Below are 26,686 nucleotides of genomic sequence, written 5' to 3' on the forward strand. Positions count from 1 at the left end.
GGAAGACAAGGTTCAGGGAAGTGAGTAATTGATTAAGGTCACAGAGTTAGTAGATGGTGAACCAGAATTCACATCCAAGTTTGTCTGACTTTAAAATATCTATTTTTTAGAACTGTATCAAGTTATGTTATACATGTTTGTCTTCTTGACTACATGCTTGGAAGAGAAGGAATCAGATTTCATTCATTTTCGTATCTCCTTCTCTGAGTACTTAACACAATGTAAGTACTTAGTCCTTTGCCTGTGAATAAAGAATCTGCCATTGAAGACATGCAATGAAGGAGTATGTAAAGCAACCACTAAGGAAAGCAGGCCAAGTGCGGTGGCTCACGCCTGTAATCCCAGCACTTTGGCAGATCACTTAAGGTCAGGAGTTTGAGACCAGCTTGGTCTAAATGGTGAAACTATGTCTCTACTAAAAATACAAAATATTAGCCAGGTGTGGTGGTGCACACCTATAATCCCAGCTACTGGGGAGGCTGAGGCAGGAGAATTGCTTGAACCTGGGAGGGGGAGGTTGCAGTGAGCCAAGATCGTGCCATTGCACTCCAGCCTGGGAGACAGAGCGAGACTCCATCTCAAAAAAAAAAAAAAAAAGTAAAAGAAAGTAAACTGCTCTATAGGAAACTTAGCGAAGTATACAGAAACCTCTGAACCATCACTTGTAGATTTTAATATAAAGTAAATGTAAGCCAGGCACAGTGGCTCACGCCTGTAATCCCACCACTTTGGGAGCCCGAGGCGGGTGGATCACTTGAGGTCAGGAGTTCAAGACCAGCCTGGACAACTTGGGGAAACGCTGTCTCTATTAAAAATACAAAAATTAGCCGGGCATGGTGGCAGGCACCTGTAATCCCAGCTACTCAGGTGGATGAGGCACAAGAATCACTTGAACCCAGGAGACAGAGGTTACAGTGACCCAAGATTGTGCTACCGCACTACAGCCTGGGCAACAGAGTGAATCCCTGTCCCCCCCCAAAAAAAGTAGCTGTGAAGTACTAGAGTTACTCCAGCTTTGTCTGAGAATGTATGACTGTAAATTACAGCAGAAGGAGCAATGCTTGGGAAATATCCAAATATCCAAATCGTTCTCTACATTTCTCAGTCTACCTTGCAGAAACGGGAGGGGTCATGTGATTCCTTTGGCTAAAGACCTATGAATGGAAATAACTTGTGTCATTGCGTCCTTTCTAGTCAGAGCCAATTAAGTGTGAGGTATAAATTATCTCTCCCTCCCCATCTTAAAAGCTACATGTTGAGATGTATCCCAAGAAGGTAAACTTTTGTCCCTCCATCCAGACTTCAATCTTGCTTGCAAAACCTTTTTGAAAGATAGGAACAGAAAAACAAAGCAAAACACATGCACACAACACAAACAATATATTTTGTGTTAGGCCACTGAGAATACAAGGCTCGTTACTTCAGCATTGCAATCTGAATAATACACCCTAGTACTACTTAAATGCTACTCAGTTTTATCTACTGGAGAGAAAGCACCATGTCTCTTTACAAAGCAGAGTGGAAAACAAACTATTCAAGGGCCACAAGGTGGTGCTATTTCTACAGTAATGTGATGACATTTTAGTTAAACTTTTTTTTTAATATAGGGTGGGGTCTTGCTATATTGCCCAGGCCAGTCTCAAATTCATGGGCCCACATGATCCTCCTGCCTCAGCCTCCCAAGTAGCTGAAACTACAGGTACTTTTTGAAGCAAATTAAAAGCTAGCAAAATGGAATCTTTTTTTTTTTTGAGACAGAGTTTCACTCTTGTTGCCCAGGCTAGAGTGCAATGGTGTGACCTTGGCTCACTGCAACCTCTGTCTCCCGGGTTCAAGCGATTCTCCTGCCTCAGCCTCCCGAGTAGCTGGGATTACAGGCATGCGCTACCACACCTGGCTAATTTTGTATTTTTAGTAGTGATGGGGTTTCTCCATGTTGGTCAGGCTGGTCACGAACTACCGACCTCAGGTGATCTGCCTGCCTCGGCCTTCCAAAGTGCTGGGATTACAGGTGTGAGCCACTGCACCTGGACTACAGCAAAATGAAATCTTTAGTTCTTTAAGTTTTATATATCACTCAAGTAGACTGTTGTTTCCAGAGAAAACAACCATGTGTACAACTGCCTCTGTACAGTTCCAGAATGAACATCCTGCAGTTTCTGAAAGAGCATTTGTGGGCCAATCTAGAATGTCACTGTGATGGTTAATATTAAGTGTCAACTTGATTGGATTAAAGGCTGTAAAGTATTGTTCCTGCACGTGTCTGTGAGGGTGTTGCCAAAGGAGATTCACATTTGAGTCAGTGGACTGGGAGAGGCAGACCCACCCTCAATGTTTCACCAACTAATCACCTGCCAGGGCAGCTAGAATAAAGCAGGCAGAAGAAGGTGCTGACTTGCTGAGTCTTCCAGCCTTCATCTTTCTCCTGGGCTAGATGCTTCCTGCCCTCGAACATTGGACTCTGAAGTTCTTCAGCTTTTGGACTCTTGGACTTACAACAGTGATTTGCCAGGGGCTCTCAGGCCTTTAGCCACAGACTAAAGGCTGCACTGTCAGCTTCCCTACTTTTGAAGTTTTGGGACTTGGACTGGCTTACTTGCTCCTCAGCTTGCTCATGGCCTACTGTGGGACTTCGCCAGATGGTGTGACTCAACACTCCTTAACAAACTCTCCTTCATATATACTTCTATCCTATTAGTGCTGTCCCTGTAGAGAACCCTGACTAATACAGTCACCCTGAACCAAACTAAAAAAAAAAACCCAAAACTTTCTCTCACCACACGCAGCTAATTTTTGTATTTTTAGGAGAGACAGGGTTTCACTATGTTGGCCAGGCTGGTCTCAAACTCCTGACCTCAGGTGATCTGCCTGCCTCGGCCTCCCAAAGTGCTGGGATTACAGGCATGAGCCACCAGGCCCAGCCGATAAAGGAAATTTATTTTAGCCTTGTAATATGATCAGTTGAGTCCAGAATCCATCCCTCTGCTGATCCTTGCTTTCATTTCATTTTATAATAATGGGTTATGGCCGGGCGCGGTGGCTCAAGCCTGTAATCCCAGCACTTTGGGAGGCTGAGAAGGGCGGATCACGAGGTCAGGAGATCGAGACCATCCTGGTTAATACGGTGAAACCCCGTCTCTACTAAAAAGTACAAAAAACTAGCCAGGCAAGGTGGCGGGCGCCTGTAGTCCCAGCTACTTGGGAGGCTGAGGCAGGAGAATGGCGTGAACCCGGGAGGTGGAGCTTGCAGTGAGCTGAGATCTGGCCACTGCACTCCAGCCTGGGCGACAGAGCGAGACTCCTTCTCAAAAAAAAAAAAAAAAAAAAAGGGTTATTTTGGCCGGGCGCGGTGGCTCAAGCCTGTAATCCCAGCACTTTGGGAGGCCGAGACGGGCGGATCACGAGGTCAGGAGATCGAGACCATCCTGGCTAACACGGTGAAACCCCGTCTCTACTAAAAAATACAAAAAACTAGCCGGGCGAGGTGGCGGGCGCCTGTAGTCCCGGCTACTCGGGAGGCTGAGGCAGGAGAATGGCGTAAAAACCCGGGAGGCAGAGCTTGCAGTGAGCTGAGATCCGGCCACTGCACTCCAGCCTGGGCGACACAGCGAGACTCCATCTCAAAAAAAAAAAAAAAAAAAAAAAGGGTTATTTCATGTATTCATATATAGGCCTGAGGGAAGGGGGCACATGCAGGGAGAGCCATACAGGAGGAAGGGCTCCTCTTCTAGGAAATCTAATCTGTAATTAAATAATCAGCTGAAAATGACCAAGTCTTTCTGGCTCAGTTCTGAGCCTTATCAGGATCTCCTACTGACTCGACTAACCCACCTCAGGTGCTCCTCTTTGGTGCTGTCAGAGCACCGTACTGAAATAGTCATTTATTCATGATTCTACTGGACTATAAGCTTCTGGAGAACATGGACCATAAAATGCAATAGAGCACAGTGGTTAGGCCACAGGCTTTGATGTCAAACAGACCTGGCACCTCGTGTGGGCTTTGCAACCTAACAGGCTATTTCCTCAGGTAAGTTACCTAGTCAATCTCATCTTTAGTATCTACACCTGTGAAACAAGGATATTATCTCATTCATGGGTTGATAATGAAGATTTTAAGAAAAGGACTTAGTGTATTACTCGGCACATAATAATACCCAATAAATAATAACTATTATTAGTGAAATGAGGCATCTTAGAATTCTGAGTACTTGCCATATAGAAGGTACTGAAAAACTATTTGGTAAATAAATGAAAAAATGAAGTAAACCAGCAGAATGTTCTTTTTTATGCACAATTTCGTTTTTTAATCATTTTAGATGCTAAAGTTGTAAATTGGCAACTTTTTTTTTTTTTTTTTTTTTTAATGAGAGACAACACAGTCTCACTCTGTAGCCAGGCTGGAGTGCAGTGGCTCAGCCAGGGCTCACTGCCACCTCGGCCTCCCAGGCTAAAGTGATTCTCCTGCCTCAGCCTCCCGAGTAGCTGAGATTACAGGTGTCTGGCACCACGCCTGGCTAATGTTTATATTTTTTTAGTAGAGATGGGGTTTCTCCATTTTGGCCAGGCTGGTCTCGAACTCCTGACCTCAAGTGATCCGCTCACCTTGGCTTCCCAAAGTGCTGGGATTACAGGTGTGAGCCACCGCCCCCAGCTGGCAACTTGTTGTTCTTTTAAATACTTCATTAAAGGAGAATAATCATTAATCTAACTAGAGAAATAAAGTTAATAAAGATTAATTACAGTCAAACTTATATGTTTTATGGAAAAATATTAATTATCCTATCCCATGGTAAATTCTCAAGCACAGTTATTCCTTTTTTTTTTTTTTTGAGACGTAGTCTTACTTTGTTGTCCAGGTTGCAGTGCAGTGGCACGATTTCAGCTCACTGCAACCTCCACCTCCCGGGTTCAAGGGATTCTCCTGCTTCAGCCTCTGGAGTAGCTAGGATTACCAGCATGTGCCACCATGCCTGGCTAATTTTGTATTTTTAGTAAAGACGGGGTTTCTCCATGTTGACTATACTGGTCTCGAATTCCTGACCTTAGGTGATCCTCCCGCCTCACCCTCTCAAAGTGCTGGGATTACAAGCATGAGCCACAGCGCCCGGCCAAGCAGTTATTCTACTGAAACCTGTTACAGACGAAGTTCTCCAGAGCATTTGACTCTAGATACCATGAATCCATCTAAAAACAAGAAATCTACCTAAAGACAGTACTCAAGGGTGGGTATAGTGGCTCATGCCTGTAATCCCAGCACTTTGGGGGACTAAGGCAAGTGGATCACTTGAGGCCAGGAGTTCGAGACCAGCCTGGCCAATATGGCAAAACCCCATCTCTCCTAAAAATACAAAAATTTGACAGGTATGATGGTGTTCATCTGTAATCCCAGCTACTTGGGAGGCTGAGGCATGAGAATTGCTTGAACCTAGAAGGCAGAGGTTGCAGTGAGCTGAGATTGCACCACTGCACTCCAGCCAGGGTGACAAAGCAAGACTGAGTTTTAAAAAAATAAGAATAAAAGGCAGTATGCACCAGGCGCGGTGCATACTGTAATCCCAGCACTTTGGGAGGTCAAGGCGGGCGGATCACGAGGTCAGGAGATCGAGACCATCCTGGCAAACACGGTGAAACCCCGTCTGTACTAAAAAAAAAATACAAAAAATTAGCTGGGCGTGATGGCAGTCACCTGTAGTCCCAGATACTTGGAAGGCTGAGGCAGGAGAATGGCGTGAACCTGGGAGGCGGAGCTTACAGTGAGCCAAGATCGTGCCACTGCACTCCAGCCTGGGCAACAGAGTGAGACTCCGTCTCAATAAATAAATAAATAAATAAATAAATAAATGGCAGTATGCACAAAGTGTTCTGGTCAGCCGTCCGTCCAGATTCACTTTGTGTATCCTAGAGATAAGCCTTGTTATTCCTTTCAGCATTGTCCTTGTACTCTTAAAAAAAAAAAAAAAAGTGAAAGGTAAAGCATAAATGGGAAAAAAAATTTGCAACCATGGGAAACTGACAACGGATTATTATGGGTTAATAATCTAGAGTTGCCGGGCGCGGTGGCTCAAGCCTGTAATCCCAGCACTTTGGGAGGCCGAGACGGGCGGATCACGAGGTCAGGAGATCGAGACCATCCTGGCTAACCCGGTGAAACCCCGTCTCTACTAAAAAATACAAAAAAAAAACTAGCCGGGCGAGGTGGCAGGCGCCTGTAGTCCCGGCTACTCGGGAGGCTGAGGCAGGAGAATGGCGTAAACCCGGGAGGCGGAGCTTGCAGTGAGCTGAGATCTGGCCACAGCACTCCAGCCCGGGCGACAGAGCGAGACTCCGTCTCAAAAAAAAAAAAAAAAAAAAATAATAATAATAATAATCTAGAGTAATATCTAGAGTATACGAAGCATGCCTACAGCCTGATAGAGAGCAATGAGCAAAAGACACAAACAAGCATTTCACAGAAAAGAAACACAAATGGCTAGCAAACCCACAAAAATATTTTTCAACCTCATTACAAATCAGGGTAATGCTAATTAAAACCATGAAAATGAGATACCATTCGAAACCACCATATTACAAAAATAAATAAGTCAGGGCCAGTCGCAGTGGCTCACGCCTGTTATCCTAGCACTTTGGGAAGCCGAGGCGGGTGGATCACTTGAGGTCACAAGTTCAAGACTAGCCTGACCAACATGGAGAAACCCCGTCTCTACTAAAAATACAAAATTAGCCAGGCATGGTGGTGTATGCCTGTAATCCCAGGTACTTGGGAGGCTGAGGCAGGAGAATCGCTTGAACCTGGGAGGCGGAGGTTGCAGTGAGCCAAGATCAAGCCATTGCACTCCAGCCTGGGCAACAACAGTGAAACCCCGTCTTAAAAAATAATAAATAAATAAATACATAAATAAATAAATCAGACAATAGCAAATGTTAAAGAGGCTGTGGAACATCAGGAACTTTTATACACTGTCAATGGGAGTATAAATACAAATATCTCGGAAAACGAATTTGGCACTATCGTTACAAAGTTGAAAAGGCACAAGCCAGGCTGGGCGCGGTGGCTCACGCCTGTAATCCCAGCACTTTGGGAGGCCGAGGCGGGTGGATCACTTGAGGTCAGGATTTTGAGACCAGCCTGGCCAACATGGTGAAACCCCGTCTCTACCAAAAATAAAAAAATGAGAAAAAGAAAAACACTTCTACATGTACACTGGGAAATATAAATAAGGACATTCATATTAGTAGAGTATAAATTATAAAAAGACTGTAAAAAAAAAATGTCCATATGTCCATTGACAGAACATTGGATAGATACAGTAATAGAATTGAATGCTGGAAAGCAATAAAAAGAATAAATTACCTTTACATGCATCAATATGGATCTCAGAAATGAATACTGAGTGAACACTATTACATCTAGCATAATATGACATGTGAAATAAAAAACCAAAAAACTTCATTGATTATTTGGGGGATATATATAGGAAAACTGAAACAAAAAGGCAAGAGAATGATACGAACAACATATAATGGTTACTCTTAGGGAGAAAGGAAAAAGATTGGGGCAGGCACATAAGGAAACTGATAATAAGGTATTACTAACACTGGATAATGGATACATGAGTATTTGTTTTATTATTATTATTATTATTTTTTTTTTTTTTGAGACAGAGTCTCGCTCTGTCGCCCGGGCTGGAGTGCAGTGGCCGGATCTCAGCTCACTGCAAGCTCCGCCTCCCGGGTTCCCGCCATTCTCCTGCCTCAGCCTCCCGAGTAGCTGGGACCACAGGCGCCCACCACCGCGCCCGGCTAATTTTTTGTATTTTTTAGTAGAGACGGGGTTTCACCGTGTTAACCAGGATGGTCTCGATCTCCTGACATCGTGATCCGCCCGTCTCGGCCTCCCAAAGTGCTGGGATTACAGGCTTGAGCCACCGCGCCCGGCCTGTTTTATTATTTTTATACCATGTGTATTATATGAATTATTTTGCATGCTGAAAATACTCAAAAAGCCTGAATCTTTTGGAGCTAAAAGAGATTTAAAATACTTAAATGTAACTCTCAATATCCAGTAGTTATAGAATAACTTAAGTTAGATATCTATGTAATTAATTAGTTGATTTTGGCTTCATTTTCACTTTTCTTGCAACCAAAATCTTTAAAGCAACAACAGAGTTGCACCCATTTAACCGAATAGCTAGTGAGCACCTACTATGTGCCAGGCCCCGTGAATACAATGGTGAAGAAACTGTTATAGTCCCTGATCTTATAGTCAAGGAACTTACAGTCAAAAGAATCACATAGGCTGGATATGGTGGCTCATGCCAGTAATATCAGCACTTTTGGAGGCTGAGGTGGGAAGACTGCTTGAGCCCAGGAGTTTCAGTTCAGCTTAGATGACACAGTGAGACTATCTCCACAAACAAACAAACAAACAACCCAAAAACCTGGCACAGTGGCACATGCCTGTAGTCCTAGCTACATAGGAGGCTGAGGCGAAAGGATCACTTGAGCCCAGTGTTCAAGGCTGCAGGGAGCTATGATCGCACCACTGCACTCCAGCCTGGGTGATACAGTGAGATATTGTCTAAAAAGAGAGAGAGAGAGACAGACTCATATAAATTCCTTTAAATTTTATTTCCTTTTAGCTTGCTTGCTTGCTTGCTTGCTTTCTCTCTGTCTCTTTTTTTTTTAAGGTCTCACTCTGTTGCCCAGGCTATGGTAAGATCACAGCTCACTGCAGCCTTGAACTCTTGGGCTCATGTGATCCTCCTGCCTCAGCCTTCCAATGTATGGAAGCTGGGAGCATACATGTCCATTGCCCGGTTAATTAAAAAAATAAATTATTTTATTGGTAAGAGATAAGCCTTCCTATGGTGCCCAGGCTGGTCTTGAACTCCTGGGCTCAAGTAATCTTCCTGCTTCAACCTCCCAAATGCCAGGATTATAAGTGTGAGCCACCATGCTCTGCCTCAAGTTTGTTATTTTTTATTTTTCTTGAGACAGGGTCTTGCTCTGCCACCTAGGCTGGAGTACAGTGACACAATCACAGCTCATTGCAGCCTCAACCTCCCATATTCAAGTGATCCTTCCACTTCAGCCATCCAAGCAGTTGGGATTACAGCGATAAGCCACAGTACCTGGCTTTTTTATTCTGTAGAGACAGGGTCTTGCTATGTTTCCAGAGCTGGTCTTTCCTGGGCTCAAGTGATCCTCCCACCTCGGCCTCCCAAAATATTGGAATTACAAGCGTATTTATACTATTATAAATAGTAAGCCCAGCCATACTATTTAATGAAGTGCCAAAGTACTTCTAAACTCAGTCATTCAAGAAACGTATGACATGCTTCCATGTGCCCACACTATACAGAGTCTACAGTGGTGAATAAGACTGGGATGGTCTCTACTGGCCTGCCTGCCTTTTTACTTGTGGGATTTCAGGGCTCCTTTTCTAGAGTGCAATGTCACTCCAATAGTATTTGACCTGCCCCACTGTGCTCCCCAGATCCTCTCAATGCTCCCCAGCACAACCACTACTGGAAGAGCTGTGGACTATGAAGCAGGCTGGATACTGGAGAGGAAGGAGTGTGTGACATGGTCCAGATGCACTTCTTTCCACAGGTGTGCCTGTGGACACCATGACTATTACTCTGTCTATGTTACAGACTCTATGGGAAACGGTGGTCAGAAAGTGTAATCAGCTTCCATTGTAGGACACTATCATCTTGCACCCAAATTAAAACAAATGATCTACCAGCATCCAGACTTAAACATTTTCTTTTTTTTTTTTTTTTTTTTTTTTTTTGAGACGGAGTCTTGCTCTGTCCCCCAGGCTGGAGTGCAGTGGCCGGATCTCAGCTCACTGCAAGCTCCTCCTCTCGGGTTCACGCCATTCTCCTGCCTCAGCCTCCAGAGTAGCTGGGACTACAGGCCTAGCTACTCCTGAGTACCAGACGATCTCCTGACCTCGTGATCCGCCCGTCTCGGCCTCCCAAAGTGCTGGGATTACAGGCTTGAGCCACCGCGCCCGGCCCAGACTTAAACATTTTCTCCACTGAAGCCCTGGTTAAAATTCTTCAGTATTTCCTCACTACTTTATTATTTTGTGAGATAGGGTCCCAGTCTGTTGCCCAGGCTGGAGTGCAGTGGTGATCATAGCTCACTGCACCCTCCAACTCCTAGGCTCAAACAATCCTCCTGCCTCAGCCTCCTGAGCAGCTGGGACTACAGGCATGTGCAACCACCTGGTGGCTATATATTATTTTTATAGAGATGGGGTCTGGCTATGTTGTCCAGTCTGGTCTCTAACTCCTGGCCTCAAGTGATGTCCTGCCTTGGCTTCCCAAACTGCTGGGATTGCAGGTGTGAGCCAATATGCCTGGCCCTCCCTAGTTTTCAAGTAAAAAAAAAAAAAAAAAAAAAAAGATATACCTTCTATATAGGAATAACAAGATACTTTAAGAAGAAGGGGAAGGACCAGGTGCAGTGGCACACATCTGTAATTCTAGCACTTTGGGAAGCCCAGGCCAGAAAAAATCATTTGAGGCCAGGAGTTGGAGATCAGCCTGGGCAATGTGGCCAGACTGCATCTCTAAAATTTTTTTTTTTTTTTTTTTGAGACAGAGTCTCGCTCTGTCACCCAGGCTGGGGTGCAGTGGCCAGATCTCAGCTCACTGCAAGCTCCGCCTCCCGGGTTCACGCCATTCTCCTGCCTCAGCCTCCCGAGTAACTGGGACTACAGGCGCCCGCCACCTCGCCCGGCTAGTTTTTTGTATTTTTTTTGGTAGAGATGGAGTTTCACTGTGTTAGTCAGGCGGGTCTCGATCTCCTGACCTCGTGATCCGCCCGTCTCGGCCTCCCTAAGTGCTGGGATTACAGGTGTGAGCCACCGCGCCCGGCCTTTTTTTTTTTTTTTTTTTTTTTTAATTTGCCAGGCGTGGTGTTCTGTGCCTGTAGTCTCAGCTACTTGGGTGGCTAAGGAGGGAGGATCACTTGAGCCCAGGAGTTCAAGGCTTCAGTGACCAGCGCATTCCAGCTTGGGCAATGGAGTGAGATCCTACCTCCACAAAAACAAAAAACAAAACAAAAACAAAGTTGCAGATAGGTGGGTAAGGAGGGAAAGAAATGTCAAAAGTCTCACCCTAAAGCAGACAACCTAGACTAAATCACATTTCAAAATCTTTTAAAATACCTATAAGCAGCCGGGCGTGGTGGCTCACCCCTGTAATCCCAGCACTTTGGGAGGCCGAGGCAGGTGGATCTCGAGGTCAGAGTTCAAGATCAGCCTGGCCAAGATGGTGAAACCCCGTCTCTACTAAAAATACAAAAAATTAGCCAGGCGTGGTGGCGGGCACCTGTAATCCCAGCTACTTGGGAGGCTTAGGCAGGAGGATGGCGTGAACCCAGGAGGTGGAGCTTGCAGTGAGCCGAGATCGTGCCACTGCACTCCAGCCTGGCGACAGAACGAGTCTCTGCCTTCCAACAAACAAACACGACTGGGCATAGTGTCTCACGCATGTAATCCTAGTACTTTGGGAGGCCGAGACAGGTGGATCATGAGGTCAGGAGATCGAGACCATCCTCGCTAACACAGTGAAACCCCGTCTCTACTGAAAATACAAAAAAAATTAGCCGGGCTTGGTGGCAGGTGCCTGTAGTCCCAGCTACTAGGGAGGCTGAAGCAAGAGAATGGCGTGAACCTGGGAGGCGGAGTTTGCACTGAGCCGAGATCACGTCACTGCACTTCAGTCTGGCAGACAGCGAGACCCCATCTCAAAAACAAACAAATAAACGAACAGAAAAAAATCCTATCAACAAGCCAAATCAACACAAAAGAGAGGAATGTTTGCTTATTCTATTTTCCAGCGTATATACAAATCTGGACTCTGAAAGAAGAGGCCGAATGCCACTAATACTATGAAAAATTGGTGGTCGGGCGCGGTGGCTCAAGCCTGTAATCCCAGCACTTTGGGAGGCCGAGACGGACGGATCACAAGGTCAGGAGATCGAGACCATCCTGGCTAACACGGTGAAACCCCGTCTCTACTAAAAAATGCAAAAAAACTAGCCGGGCGAGTTGGCGGGTAGTCCCAGCTACTCGGAGGCTGAGGTAGGAGAATGGCGTAAACCCGGGAGGCGGAACTTGCAGTGAGCTGAGATCCGGCCACTGCACTCCAGCCTGGGCGTCTCAAAAAAAAAAAAAGTAAAATTGAGTACTGATTTCTGCTTTCAGTCTTTTTATGTCATTTGAACACTTCTCTGCAGAATACAAGTTAAACATTTTGCTTATAACTGGAGGGTAGGTAAGGGACAGGTTTCCTATGAAAAATGACTGATGGTTGGCCGGGCGTGGTGGCTCACGCCTGTAATCCCAGCATTTTGGTAGGCCGAGGCAGGCGGATTATGAGACCAGGAGATTGAGACCATCCTGGCTAACATGGTGAAACCCTGTTTCTACAAAAAGTACAAAAAAATGATTGAACTCGGGAGGCGGAGGTTGTGGTGAGCCAAGATCACACCATTGCACTCCAGCCTGGGCAACAAGAGCGAAACTCCGACTCAAAAAAAAAAAAAAACTAGCTGGACTTGGTGATGGACGCCTGTACTCCCAGCTACTCGGGAGGCTGAGGCAGGCGACTCGCTTGACCTGGGGATGTGGAGGTTGCAGTGAGCCAAGATCGTGCCACTGCACTCCAGCCTGGGTGACAGAGCATGACTCCATCTCAAAAAAAAAAAAAAAAAAAAAAAAAAAAGAAAAAAATTATGGTAAAAATTAAAGATGAATGATAATTATCTCCAGCCTACTAGGAAGCCAAAACAAACAAACAAAATTCTAAAAAATGTCATTAAAGTACTTCTGCAGGCCGGGTGCAGTGGCTCACACCTGTAATCCCAGGACTTTGGGAGGCTGAGGCGGGCAGATCACTTGAGGTCAGGAGTACTGGTCAACATGGCGAAACCCCATCTCTACTAAAAATACAAAAATTAGATGGGCGAGGTGGCACACACCTATAATCCCAGCTACTTGGGAGATTGAGGCATGAGAACTGCTTGAACCCTCCCAGGTTCAAGAGGAGGTTGAAGTGGGCTGAGATCACGCCACCACACTCCAGCCTGGGCGACAGAGTGAGACTCTGTCTCAAAATAATAATAATAATAAAATATAGGGCCGGGCGCGGTGGCTCAAGCCTGTAATCCCAGCACTTTGGGAGGCCGAGACGGGCGGATCACAAGGTCAGGAGATCGAGACCATCCTGGCTAACACGGTGAAACCCCGTCTCTACTAAAAAAATACAAAAAACTAGCCGGGCGAGGTGGCGAGCGCCTGTAGTCCCAGCTACTCGGGAGGCTGAGGCAGGAGAATGGCGTGAACCCGGGAGGCGGAGCTTGCAGTGAGCTGAGATCCGGCCACTGTACTCCAGCCTGGGCAACAGAGCGAGACTCCGTCTAAAAAAAAAAAAAAAAAAAATAATAATAATAAAATATAAAGTAAAATAAAATACTTCTCAAATATTTTTCAACTGCCATCATTCTGAGGCTTTCCCCATTATCTGCCTCTGCTATTCCAAGACAAAAGAGTTCTGCTTCTAACCACAGACTTTATTTAAAATGTAGATAACGGATGGGTGAGGTGACTCACGCCTGTAATGCCCACACTTTGGGAGGCCAAGGTGTAAGGATCACTTGAGCCCAGGAGTTCAAGACCAGCCTGGCAAGATAGCAAGACCCCATCTGTTAAAGACAATTAAAAAATAAAATAAAATGTAGGTAAACAAATCTCAGAGACAAATAGTTGGCTTATAGTCTTTTGAAGCTTTTCCAAATGCATGTAAGAAGACTTTTTTTTTTTTTTTTTGAGACAGAGTCGCACTCTGTTACCCAAGCTGGAGTGCAGTGGCACAATCTTGACTCCCTGCAACCTCTGCCTCCCGGGATCAAGCAGTTCTCCTGCCTCAGCCTCCCGAGTACAGATGCATGCCACCATACTTGGCTAATTTTTTGGTGTTTAGTAGAGATGGGGTTTCACCATGTTGTGCAGGGTGGTTTTGAACTCCTTAGCTCAGGCAATCCACCCACCTCTGCCTCCCATAGTGCTGGGATTACAGGCGTGAGCCACCCGGCCTGGCCAAGTTATCTTTCTTTGAACAAACAATAAAAAAAGTATTCTTGCCTAGACAGGCCAAATGTAACCTCAGAAGGAAGTCAGAAACAGCCTGTGCCAATTTAGAAAGGTATCTCAAAGACTGTGTGCTAAAACTTCAGTGCAGTGGCGTGATCACGGCTCACTGCAACCTCGACCTCTCAGGCTGAAATGATCGTCTCACCTCAGCCTCCCAAGTAACGACTACAGGTGCACACCATGACACCTGACACCTGGCTAATTTATTTTTAATTGCTTTTGTAGAGACAGGGCAGGGTCTTACTATGTTACCCAGTCTGGTCTGAAACTCCTGGGCTCAAGGGATCATCCTGCTTCCATCTCCCAACATGCTGCGATTACAGGTGTGAGCCACTACACTTGGCCCTTTATTATTTTTTTATTTTCTTAGAGTCAGGGTCTCATTACATTACCAAGGCTGGTTTCAAACCGCTGGCCATGCAACCTCTCACTTCAGCCCCTCATGAGTAGTTGGGAGTACACGTGTGAGCCACTATACCCAGCGAGAATAACAGATTCTTTCTTTTTTTTTTTGAGATGGAATCTTGCTCTGTTGCCCAGGCTGGAGCTCAGTGGCCTGATCTAGGCTCACTGCAACCTCTGCTTCCCGGGTTCAAGAAATTCTCCTGCCTCAGCCTCCCGAGTAGCTGGGATTACAGGTGCACGCCACCACACCTAATTTTTGTATTTTTAGTAGAGACAGGGTTTCACCATGTTGACCAGGCTGGTCTCAAACTCCTGAACCTGTAATAGCCCAAGCATTCTTTTTTTTTTTTTTTTTTTTCCAGACAGAGCCAGACTCCATCTCAAAACAAAAACAAAACACAAAAACTTGCAGGGGCCGAGTTTTCTATTTTTTTTTTTGAGACAGAGTTTCGCTCTTGTTGCCCAGGCTGGAGTGCAATGGCAGGATCGCGGCTCACTGCAACCTCCGCTCCCGGGTTCAAGAAATTTTCCTGCCTCAGCCTCCCGAGTAGCTGGGATTACAAGCGCCTGCCACCATGCCCAACTAATTTTTTGTCTTTTTACTGGAGACAGGGTTTCTTTTTTTATTTTATTTTATTTTATTTTTTTTGAGACGGAGTCTCACTCTGTAGCCCAGGCTGGAGTGCAGTGGCCGGATCTCAGCTCACTGCAAGCTCCGCCTCCCGGGTTCACGCCATTCTCCGGCCTCAGCCTCCCAAGTAGCTGGGACTACAGGCGCCCGCCACCTCGCCCGGCTAGTTTTTTGTATTTCTTAGTAGAGACGGGGTTTCACCGTGTTAGCCAGGATGGTCTCGATCTCCTGACCTCGTGATCCACCCGTCTCGGCCTCCCAAAGTGCTGGGATTACAGGCTTGAGCCACCGCGCCCGGCCGGAGACAGGGTTTCACCATGTTGGTCAGGCTGGTCTTGAACTCCTAATCTCAGGTGATCCACCCACTTTGGCCTTCCAAAGTGATGGGATTACAGGTGTGCGCCACCATGCTCAGCCTCTAATTTTCTTTTTTTTTTTTTTTTTTTTTGAGACGGAGTCTCGCTCTGTCGCCCAGGCTGGAGTGCAGTGGCGCGATCTCAGCTCACTGCAAGCTCCGCCTCCCGGGTTCACTCCATTCTCCTGCCTCAGCCTCCCGAGTAGCTGGGACTACAGGCGCCCGCCACCTCGCCCGGCTAGTTTTTTTGTATTTTTAGTAGAGACGGGGTTTCACCATGTTAGCCAGGATGGTCTCGATCTCCTGACCTTGTGATCCGCCCGTCTCGGCCTCCCAAAGTGCTGGGATTACAGGCTTGAGCCACCGCGACCGGCCTAACTTCTAATTTTCTACAGAAGAAAATATAGGAGTAAATCTTCATTATCGTGTGTTAGGCAATGGTTTCTTAGATGTAACATCAAAAGCACAAGCAAAAGAACTAAAAATAGGCTGGGCACAGTGGCTCACACCTGTAATCCCAGCACTTTGGGAGGCTGAGGTGGGCGGATCACAAGGTCAAGATATCCAGATCATCCTGGCCAACATGGTGAAACCCCATCTCTACTAAAAATACAAAAATTAGATGGGCATAGTTATGTGCACCTGTAGTCCCAGCTACTCAGGAGGCTGAGAAAGGAGAATCACTTGAACCCAGGAGGCGGAAGTTGCAGTGAGCCAAGGTCGCGCCACTGCACATGAGCCTGGTGACAGAGCAAGACTCTGCCTCAAAAAAAAAAACAAACAAAAAACTAAAAATAGATAACCTAATTTTATCCAAATCAGACACTTGTACTTCAAAGGATACCATCAAGTAAGTGGAAGACAACCCATAGAATTGGAGAAAGTATTTGCAAATCACGTAGAACTTATCTCCATAATATATAAAGAACACCTACAACTTAATAAAAAAGCATCTCAATTTAAAAATGCGGGGCCTGGCGGGTGGCTCACACCTGTAATCCCAGCAGTTTGGGAGGCTGAGGTGGGCGGATCACCTGAGGTGAGGAGTTTGAGACCAGCCTGGCCAACATAGTGAAAACTCTTCTCTACTAAAAATACAAAATTAGCTGGGCATGGTGGTGTATGCCTGTAGTCCCAGCCACTCCGCAGGCTGAGGCAGGAGAATCGCTTGAGCCCAGGAGGTGGAGGTTGCGGTGAGCCGAGATCACGCCATTGCACTCCAGCCTGGCAAAAGAGCGAACTGTCTCAAAAATAAATAAATAAATAAATAAAATAAAATAAACAATTAAATAAATAAAATAAATAAATAAATAAATAAAATACAAAGGGGCAAAAGAGCCAGCTGCAGTGGCTTACACCTGCAATCCCAGCACTTTTTAGAGGCTGAGGCAGAAGGATCGCTTATGCCCAGAGTTTGAGACCAGCCTGGGTAACATAATAAGACCTGCTCTCTACAAAAAATCTAACAAATCAGCCAGGTGTGGTAGTGTGCCACTGTGGACCCAGTTATTTAGGAGGCTGAGGTGGGAGGATCACCTGGGTCTGGGAGGCTGAGGCTGCAGTGAGCCGTGATTGCACCACTGCACTCCAGCCGGGGCAACAGAGTGAGACTCTGCCTCAAATTAAAAAAAAAAAAAAAAAGGCAAAAGATTTGAGTAGGCATTTCTCCAAAGTATAAAAGTTATACAAATGGCCAATAAGCACATGAGAAGATGCTCAACAGTATCAGTCATCTAGAAAATGCAAATAAAAACCACAATAAGATACCACTTCACATCCTCTAGAATGGCTAAAATCAAAAGAACTGACAATGTATGTGTTGGACAGGATCTGGAAAAACTGAGATTTTCTCTTTTTTTTGTTTTGTTTTGAGGTTCAAAGAACTCATTTATTTTTACTCATAGAAAGTACAAGTATTAGCCTGGCATGGTGGCTCACGCCTGTAATCCCAGCACTTTGGGAAGCTGAGGCAAGTGGATCACCCGAGGTCAGGAATTTGAGAGCAGCCTGGTCAACATGGCAAAACCCTGTCTTTACTAAAAATACACAATTAGCTGGACATGGTGGCACACGCCTGTAATCCCAGCTAGTTGGGAGGCTGAGGCAGGAGAATTGCTTGAATCTGGGAGGCGGAGGTTGCAGTGAGCCAAGATCGCACCACTGCACTCCAGCCCGGGTGACACAGAACTCAGTCTCAAAAAAAGAGAAAGTACAAGTATTGATGATCTGTGGTTATTTAATTTTAATTTTTAGTTTTGGGGTATGTGTAGGATGTGCAGGTTCGTTACACAGGTAAATGTGTGCCATAGTGGTTTGCTGCACCTATCAATCCATCACCTAGGTATTAATCTCAGCATGCAATAGCTATTTTTCCTAATGCTCTCCTTCCCCTGACACCCCCAATGACAGGCCCCAGTGTGTGTTGTTCCCCTCCCTATGTCCATGTTTTCTCATTGTTCAGCTCCCACTTATAAGTGAGAACATATGGTGTTTGGTTTTCTGTTCCTGTGTTAGTTTGCTGAGGATAATGGCTTCTAGCTTCATGCATGTCACTCCAAAAGACATGATCTCATTCCTTTTTATGGTTGCATAATATTCCATGGTGTATATGTATCACGTTTTCTTTATCCAGTAAAAGTATGGGCTACTTCATGAATTTCCGCGTCATCCTTGCACAGGGACCATGCTAATCTCCGTATGGTTCCAATTTTAGTATATGTACTGCTGAAGCGAGCAGAAAACTGTTTTTTTTTCCTTTTTCTTTTTGAGATGGAATCCCACTCTATCACCCAGGCTGGAGTGCAGTGGTGCGATCTTGGCTCATCACAATCTCTGCCTCCTGGGTTCAAGCCATTCTCTTGCCTCAGCCTCCCGAGTAGCTGGGATTACAGGTGTGTGCCACCATGCCTAACTAATTTTGTTTTGTTTTGTTTTTTTATTTTTGTTTTTGTTTGAGACAGAGTCTTGCTCTTTCGCCCAGGCTGGAGTGCAGTGGTGCGATCTCAGCTCACTGTAAGCTCTGCCTCCCAGGTTTACTCCATTCTCCTGCCTCAGCCTCCCGAGTAGCTGGGACTACAGGTGCCGGCCATCACACCTGGCTAGTTTTTTGTATTTTTAGTAGAGACAGGGTTTCATCGTGTTAGCCAGGTTGGTCTCAATCTCCCAATCTCGTGATCTGCCTGCCTTAGCCTCCCAAAGTCCCGGGATTACAGGCGTGAGCCACCGCGCCCGGCAATTTTGTATTTTGAGTAGAGAAGAGATTTCACCATGTTGGCCAGGCTGGTCTTGAACTCCTGACCTCGTGATCCACCTGCCTCGGCCTCCCAAAGTGCTGGGATTACAGGTGTGAGCCACTGCGTCTGGTCCTTTTTTTTTTTTTGAGACGGAGTCTCGCTCTGTCACCCGGGCTGGAGTGCAGCGGCACAATCTTGCCTCACTGCAACTTCTGCCTCTCAGGTTCAAGCAATTCTCCTGACTCAGCCTCCCGAGTAGCTGGGATTACAGGTGCATGATGCTACGCCTGGCTAATTTTTTGTACTTTAGTAGAGACGGGGTTTCACTGTGTTGCCTAGGCTGGTCTCGAACTCGTGAGCTCAGGCAATCTGCCTGCCTCGGCCTCCCAAAGTGCTGGGATTACAGGCGTGAGCTACCGTGCCTGGCCCCAAACTGGTATTCTTATATGTTGCTGTCGGAATTTTAAAATAGTTAAGCCACTTTGGAGAAGTCCAGCAGTTCCTCAAAAGGTAAAACATGGAGTTACCATATGACCTGCACTTCCACTCTCAAGTATAGAAGAAAAATGAAAACATCTGTATACAAAACTTGTGCACAAATGTACATAGCAGTATTATTCGTAATAGCCAAAAAGTGGAAAAAACTCACATGTTCATCAACTGATAAATGAATAAACATAATGTGGTATAGCAATATAATGGAATATTATTTGGCAATAAGAAACAAAGTTCTGATGCATGATATAACGTGAATGAACCCTGATAACAAAGTAAAAGAAGCCAGTTGCAAAGGACCACATATAGTATGATTTCAATTATATGAAATGTCCAGAATTTGCTTATTAATTATATAATTGACTCGTGGTTGCCAGAGGGTAGGTGAGGGAGAAATGGAATGTGACTACTGATAGGATTATTTTAGGGGTTATAAAAATGTTCTAAAATTAGGCTGGGTATGGTGGCTCACACCTGTAATCCCAGCACTTTGGGAGGCTGAGGCAGGCAGACCACGAGGTCAGGGGATCAAGACCATCCTGGCCAACATGGTGAAATCCCGTCCTTACTAAAAATACAAAAATTAGCTAAGCCGGGCGCAGTGGCTCACGCCTGTAATCCCAGCACTTTGGGAGGCCGAGGCGGGTGGATCATGAGGTCAGGGGATCGAGACCATCCTGGCTAACATGGTGAAACCCCATCTCCACTAAAAACACAAAAAAATTAGCCGGGTGTAGTGGCGGGCGCCTGTAGTCCCAGCTACTCAGGAGGCTGAGGCAGGAGAATGGCATGAACCCGGGAGGCGGGGCTTGCAGTGAGCTGAGATCGCGCCACTGCACTCCAGCCTGGGCGGCAGAGCGAGACTCTGTCTCAAAAAAAAAAAAAAAAAAAAAAAAAAATTAGCTGGGACTGGTGGCATGTGCCTGTAATCCCAGCTACTCGGAGGTTGAGGCAGGATAATCACTTGAACCTGGGAGGTGGAGGTTGCAGTCAGCCGAGATCGCGCCACTGCACCCCCACCTGGCGACAGAAGGAGACGCCGTCTCAAAAAAACAAAACAAAACAAAACAAAACAAAAAACATAACAAAAACTTCTAAAATTAGTGGAGCCTGGGCACGGTTGCTCAGGCCTATAATCCCAGCACTTAGGAAGACCAGTCTGACATAGGAAGATCTTATCTCTACTAATAATCAAAAAAATTAGCTGAACATGGATGCCTGTGCCTGTAGTTCTAGCTGCTCAGGAGGCTGAGGCAGGAGGATTCCTTGAGTCAAGGAGATCGAGGCTGCAGTGAGCTAGGATTGCACCACTGCACTCCAGCCTGGGCAACAGAGTGAGGTCCTATTTGAAAGCAAGCAAGCAAACAAACAAACAAACAAATGTAAACTTACAGATGAATTGCAAAGGTAGTACAAAGAGCTTTCTTACACTCTTCATTCAGCTTTCCTTAATGTTATATATATACGTGTGTGTGTATATATATATATAACTACAGTACAATTATCAATTATCAAAATTAAGAAATTAAAGTTGGAACAATACTATTTACTAAACTATAGATTTTATTCGGATTTCCTCAGTTTTTCTGCTAACGTCTTTTTCTTTTTTTTTTTTTTTTTTTTGAGACGGAGTCTCGCTCTGCCGCCCAGGCTGAAGTGCAGTGGCCGGATCTCAGCTCACTGCAAGCTCCGCCTCCCGGGTTCTCGCCATTCTCCTGCCTCAGCCTCCCGAGTAGCTGGGACTACAGGCGCCGCCACCTCGCCCGGCTAGTTTTTTGTATTTTTTAGTAGAGACGGGGTTTCACCGTGTCAGCCAGGATGGTCTCGATCTCCTGACCTCGTGATTCGCCCGTCTCGGCCTCCCAAAGTGCTGGGATTACAGGCTTGAGCCACCGCGCCCGGCCTATCTTTTTCTTTTTTTGAGACAAGGTCTTGCTCTGTCACCTAGGCTGCAGTGTGATGACGTGATCTTGGCTCACTGTAACCTCCACCTCAACCTTTGGTCTTCAGCCTCCCAAGTAGCTTGGACTACAGGCATGGGCCACTACACTTGGCTAATTTTTGTGTTTTTTGTTGAGATGGGGTTTCACCATGTTGTCCAGGCTGGTCTTCAACTCCTGGGCTCAAGCGATATGTCTGCCTCTGCCTCCTAAAGTGTTGGGATTACAGGCGTGAGCCACTGCACGCAGCCTAATGTCTTCTTTTTGTTATAGGATCCAATAGAACACTCCACATCTGAAGATCTTTTTGTTTTTTAAAATCACCAACATATTACCTACCCTTTAAAATTTTTGCAAAAGGTATACATTTGAAAAAATATATCCATATCAATTTCATTCAAGTCATTGATACAACTATTTAACAGGATAAGATTACCTAGCATAGCCTGGCTACAGTTTGTAATTTTAATTTTAATTTTTTTGTGAGATGGAGTTTTGCTTTTGTAACCCAGGCTGGAGTGCAATGGCGTGATCTCGGCTCACTGTAAGCTCTGTCTCCTGGGTTCAAGCAATTCTCCTGCCTCAGCCTCCCTAGTAGCTGGGATTATAAGCACCTGCCACCAGGCCCAGTTAATTTTTGTATATTTAGTAGAGACAGGGTTTCACCATGTTGGCCAGGATAGTCTCGCCATTCCAAAGTGCTGGGATTACAGGCGTGAGCCACTGCGTCTGGCCAGTTGGTATTTGTTTTTTTTTTGTTTTGTTTTGGTAGGGACAGGGTTTCGCCATGTGGTCCAGGCTAGTTTCAAACTCCTGAGCTCAAGTGATCTGTCTACTTTGGCCTCTCAGGTGCTAGCATTACAGGCGCGTGCCACCATGCCCAGCTAATTCTTGTATCTTTTTTTGTAGAGAAAGGATCTCACTATGTTGCTTAGGTTGCTTTCAAACTCTTGGGCTCAAGCGATCCACCTGCCTTGACCTCTCAAAGTGCTGGGATTATAGACGTGAGCCGCTGTGTCTGGCCCACTTGGGTATAGTTTAAAAATTCTGATACCCAGAGTGTGCCTCAGATCAATTAAATCAGCCTCTGATAGTGACCCGGACATCAATATTTTTAAAGCTTCCCAGCTCATTCCAATGTGCAGCCAACAGTGACAACCACTGCCTAGATGTCCATGGTTAGGGGAACTTCAACCCATTTTGCTAACGTGTAGCCTTTGGGTATGGTTATTCAACCAATTAAACATTCAGTATACATTTCTCCAAAAATCCACTCTGTGAGATTATCAAATGTCTAACTTTAATGAGGACATACCAATAACGGAATTACTTTGATCTACCATTCTAAGAATTCTTTTTTTGGCTGGCGCGGTGGCTCACACCTGTCATCTCAGCACTTTGGGAGGCCAGGACGGGCGATCACTTGAGGTCGGGAGTTCGAGACGAGCCTGACCAACATGGAGAAACCCCATCTCTACTAAAAATACAAAATTAGCGAGACGTGGTGAAACATGCCTGCAATCCCAGTTACTCAGGAGGCTGAAGTGGGAGAATTGCTTGAACCAGGGAGGCGGAGGTTGTGGCGAACCACGATCATGCTATTGCACTCCAGTCTGGGCAACAAGAGCGAAATTCCATCTCAAAAAAAAAAAAACAAAAAAAAATTATCTGTCTCCTGGGTTCAAGCAATTCTCTGCCTCAGCCTCCCGAGTAGTTTGGGATTACAGGTGCTCGAAACCATGTCCGGTTAAGTTTTGTATTTTTAGTAGAGACGGGGTTTCACCATCTTGGCCAGGCTGGTCTTGAACTCCTGACCTCGTGACCCACCAGCCTCAACCTCCCAAAGTGCTGGGATTACAGGCGTGAGCCACCATGCCCAGCCATTTCAGGAATTCTAACAAGAAGGATGTATTAGTCTGCCATGACTTTCTTTTCTACTAAACCCAGACTGATTCCTCACGATCAGTAATCTTTCTCTAAATTAGTAGTTCTCTACCAGGGGGACTTTTGTCCCCTCCCCTAACATGGGACAATGAATGGTTGGAGGCATTTTGGTTGTCACAACTGAAGGAGGGAGGGGGGGATGCTACTGGCATCGAGTGAGTAGAGGCCAGGTATGTTGCTAAACAGTCTACAATGCACCGGAGAGTCCCCCACAACAAAGAATGATCCATCCCCAAATGTCAACAGTGTTGAGGTTGAGATTGTACTAAATCCTGAGTCCCATAGGAAAAGTTTGGTTCACAAAGATTATTTCTTTTTTGTTTTTTGAGAGAGTCTCACTCTGTCGCCCAGGCTGGAGTGCAGTGGCGTGATCTCGGCTTACTGAACCTCCACCTCCTGGGTTCAAATGATTCTCCTGCCTCAGCCTCCCAAGAAGTTGGGATTATAGGCGTCTGCCACCATGCCTGGCTAATTTTTGTATTTTTAGTACAGATGAGGTTTCACCATGTTGGCCAGGCTGACCTCCTGACCTCAAGTGATCTGCCCGCCTTGGCCTCCCAAAGTGCTGGGATTACAGGCGTAAGCCACCGTGCCAAGCCACAAAGAGTAATTTCGTTGTTTTCATAATTTCAGATAGAAAAAGCAGAATTCCTTACACTGTATTTTCTCATCTTAATATCTATCTCCCCAGGTTTGGATTCCTACAGCAACATTAGGGCTATAAAAGTAAAGCATTTCTGAAATTTACTGATTATCACAAACTTCAACAGTGCTAACTTCTCCAAGCTCTCAGGTTTTTTTGTTTGGTTTGAGATAGGGTCCCTGCAGTCTCCAAGGCTTGAGTGCAGTGGTATCATCGCTCACTGCAGTCTTGAACTCCTGGGCTCAAGCGATCCTCTGCCTTCAGCCTCCTGAGGAGCTTGGACTACAGCAGGGGTGTCCAATCTTTTGGCTTTCCTGGGCCACGTCGAAAGAATTGTCTTGAGTCACACATAAAACACACCACCAACAGCTATGAGCTAAAACAGCAACAACGACGAAATCGCAAAAAAAAAAAAAAAAGGCTTATAATGTTTTAAGAAAGTTTATCAATTTGTGTTGGGCCCTATTCAAAGCAGTCCTGGGTTGTATGAGGCCCATGGGCCACAGGTTCGACAAGCCTGGACTACAGGCATGTACCACCATGAAAGGCTAATTTTTACTTTTTTATAGAGATGGGGTCTATGTTGCCCAGGCTGGTCTTTAGCTCCTGGCCTGAAGCAATTCTCCCACTTCAGCATCCCATAAAGTGCTGGGATTACACGTGAGCATCGTGTCTGGCCAACCTCAGTCTTGTACCTATAGGTGTTTTTGCTAGAAATATGCATGTAGTTTACGATTCTGATAACAGTGCAAGTGATGACGCGATATATACTTTTTAAAGTTCCCCAGCTTTTAAAGCTGCATTAGCTCTTCTGCAATGGAGAAAGCAAGAAGGAAGGAAATACAGTAGTACCCCCTTATCCTCGGGAGATCCCACTGCAGGATTCCCAGGGGATGCCTGAAACCATAGAGAGTACTGATCACTAAATAAATAAACACACACACAAACACACACACACAGTTTTCCTATAGGTATATACCTATAATCAAGTTTAATTTATAAATTTGGCACAGTAACAAATGAACAATAACCAATAAGAAAACGGAACAATATACCATATAAAAGTTATGTGAATATAGTCTCTCTTGTTCTCAAAATATCTCATTGTACCGTGCTCACCCTTCTTGTGTTGATGTGAGATGACAAAACGCTTACAAGATGAGTACAGTGAATGACTTAGGAATTGTGATGTAGCTAATATCGACCTTCTGACTATGCCTAAGAAGGGGGATCATCTGTTTTGGGTGATCCTGAATCATTGAGTCATGCCGATGTCCACAGTTGGATGTCAAAAGCTGATGATGTCAATGACTAACCGATGGGCAGCACACACGGCGTGGTTATGTTGATTCACATCCAGGACAGTGTGGTGCAAAATTTCATCACACTACTTAGAACGGTGAACAATTTAAAACTTAAACTACTATGGAAGGGACTATGATTGCTTGTTAGGGTAGCAGATATTCTAGATACTCTTCAGCAAAATGGACTCCAGGCTGTATCTGATAGGTTTCAAAAGACTTCACAAAAGGTATGTTAGTGTACACACACGACTGGGATTAACATTCTAGAATTTTAGGACTCAATGGTACACCACTGAGGTATCGTTATGAATTTAACTGTAAATTTAGATTATGGTTCTGAGGTGGAGACGCATAAAAATGAAAACTTAAAAAGAAAACAAATACCAATGCAATTGGGTATTTCTGGGTGCTAATGTTGCAGGTAATTATCTTTCTCGACTTTCATTTCTAACATTAATAGTTAGCAATATCAATAATATTGTTTATGAAAGAAATACTGTCCAAACTTTATTAAGGTGCTCATGTTAACACTTAAGGTTTCAGATTTTCTTTTCTTTTTTTTTTTTTTTGAGACGGAGTCTTGCTCTGTCTCCCAGGCTGGAGTGCAGTGGCCGGATCTCAGCTCACTGCAAGCTCCGCCTCCCGGGTTTACGCCATTCTCCTGCCTCAGCCTCCCGAGTAGCTGGGACTACAGGCGCCCGCCACGTCGCCCGGCTAGTTTTTTGTATTTTTTAGTAGAGACGGGGTTTCACGGGGTTAGCCAGGATGGTCTCGATCTCCTGACCTTGTGATCTGCCCGTCTCGGCCTCCCAAAGTGCTGGGATTACAGGCTTGAGCCACCGCGCCCGGCCAAGGTTTCAGATTTTCAAATTTGAGATGTTCAAACAGCAGGTATAACACAAATATTCCAAAATCCAACAGAATCTCAAATTCAAAAAATTTCTGTTCCCATTTTTGTAAAAAACAAAAAACAAACAACAAAAAGCTGGCCAGGCGCAGTGGATCACGCCTGTAATCCCAGCACTTTGGGAGACCAAGGCGGGCGGATCATAAGGTCAGGAGTTCAAGACCAGCCTGGCCAACATAGTGAAATCCTCACTCTACTAAAAATAAAAAAAATTAGTCAGGCATGGTGGCGGGCACCTGTAATCCCAGCTACTCGGGAGGCTGAGGCAGTAGAATTGCCTGAACCCGGGAGGGGGAGGTTGCAGTGAGCCAAGATTGCGCCGTTGCACTCCAGCCTGGGTGATAGTGCGAGAATGTGTCTCAAAAAAAAAAAAAAGAAAAAAAAAAAGGCCGGGCATGGTGGCTCACGCCTGTAATCCCAGCCTTTGGGAGGCAGAGACAGGCAAATCATGAGGTCAGGAGATGGAGACCATCCTGGCTAACACAGTGAAATCCCGTCTCCACTAAAAATACAAAAAATTAGCCATACGTGATGGCAGGCACCTGTAGTCCCAGCTACTCGGAAGGCTGAGGCAGGAGAATGGCTTGAACCCGGGAGGCAGAGCTTGCAGTGAGCCGAGAATGCACCACTGCATTGCAGCCCGGGCAACAGAGCGAGAC

The 26,686-nt window shown here is 45.5% G+C and overlaps 1 non-coding gene and 2 pseudogenes across 1 annotated transcript; all 3 read right to left on the bottom strand.

Annotated features, from left to right (window-relative positions):
• The window catches only part of LOC123569411 (uncharacterized), a 44,734-nt pseudogene that overhangs the window by 11,996 nt on the left and 6,052 nt on the right, over positions 1–26,686 (bottom strand).
• On the bottom strand, positions 18,195–18,303 carry LOC123570927 (U6 spliceosomal RNA). The gene has a single exon (XR_006695155.1). It is a non-coding gene; the product is annotated as a U6 spliceosomal RNA (small nuclear RNA).
• LOC141407014 (uncharacterized) lies at positions 23,826–25,008 on the bottom strand (annotated as a pseudogene).

The sequence above is a fragment of the Macaca fascicularis genome, chromosome 1, assembly GCF_037993035.2.
Source record: "Macaca fascicularis isolate 582-1 chromosome 1, T2T-MFA8v1.1".
Lineage (NCBI taxonomy): Eukaryota > Metazoa > Chordata > Mammalia > Primates > Cercopithecidae > Macaca > Macaca fascicularis.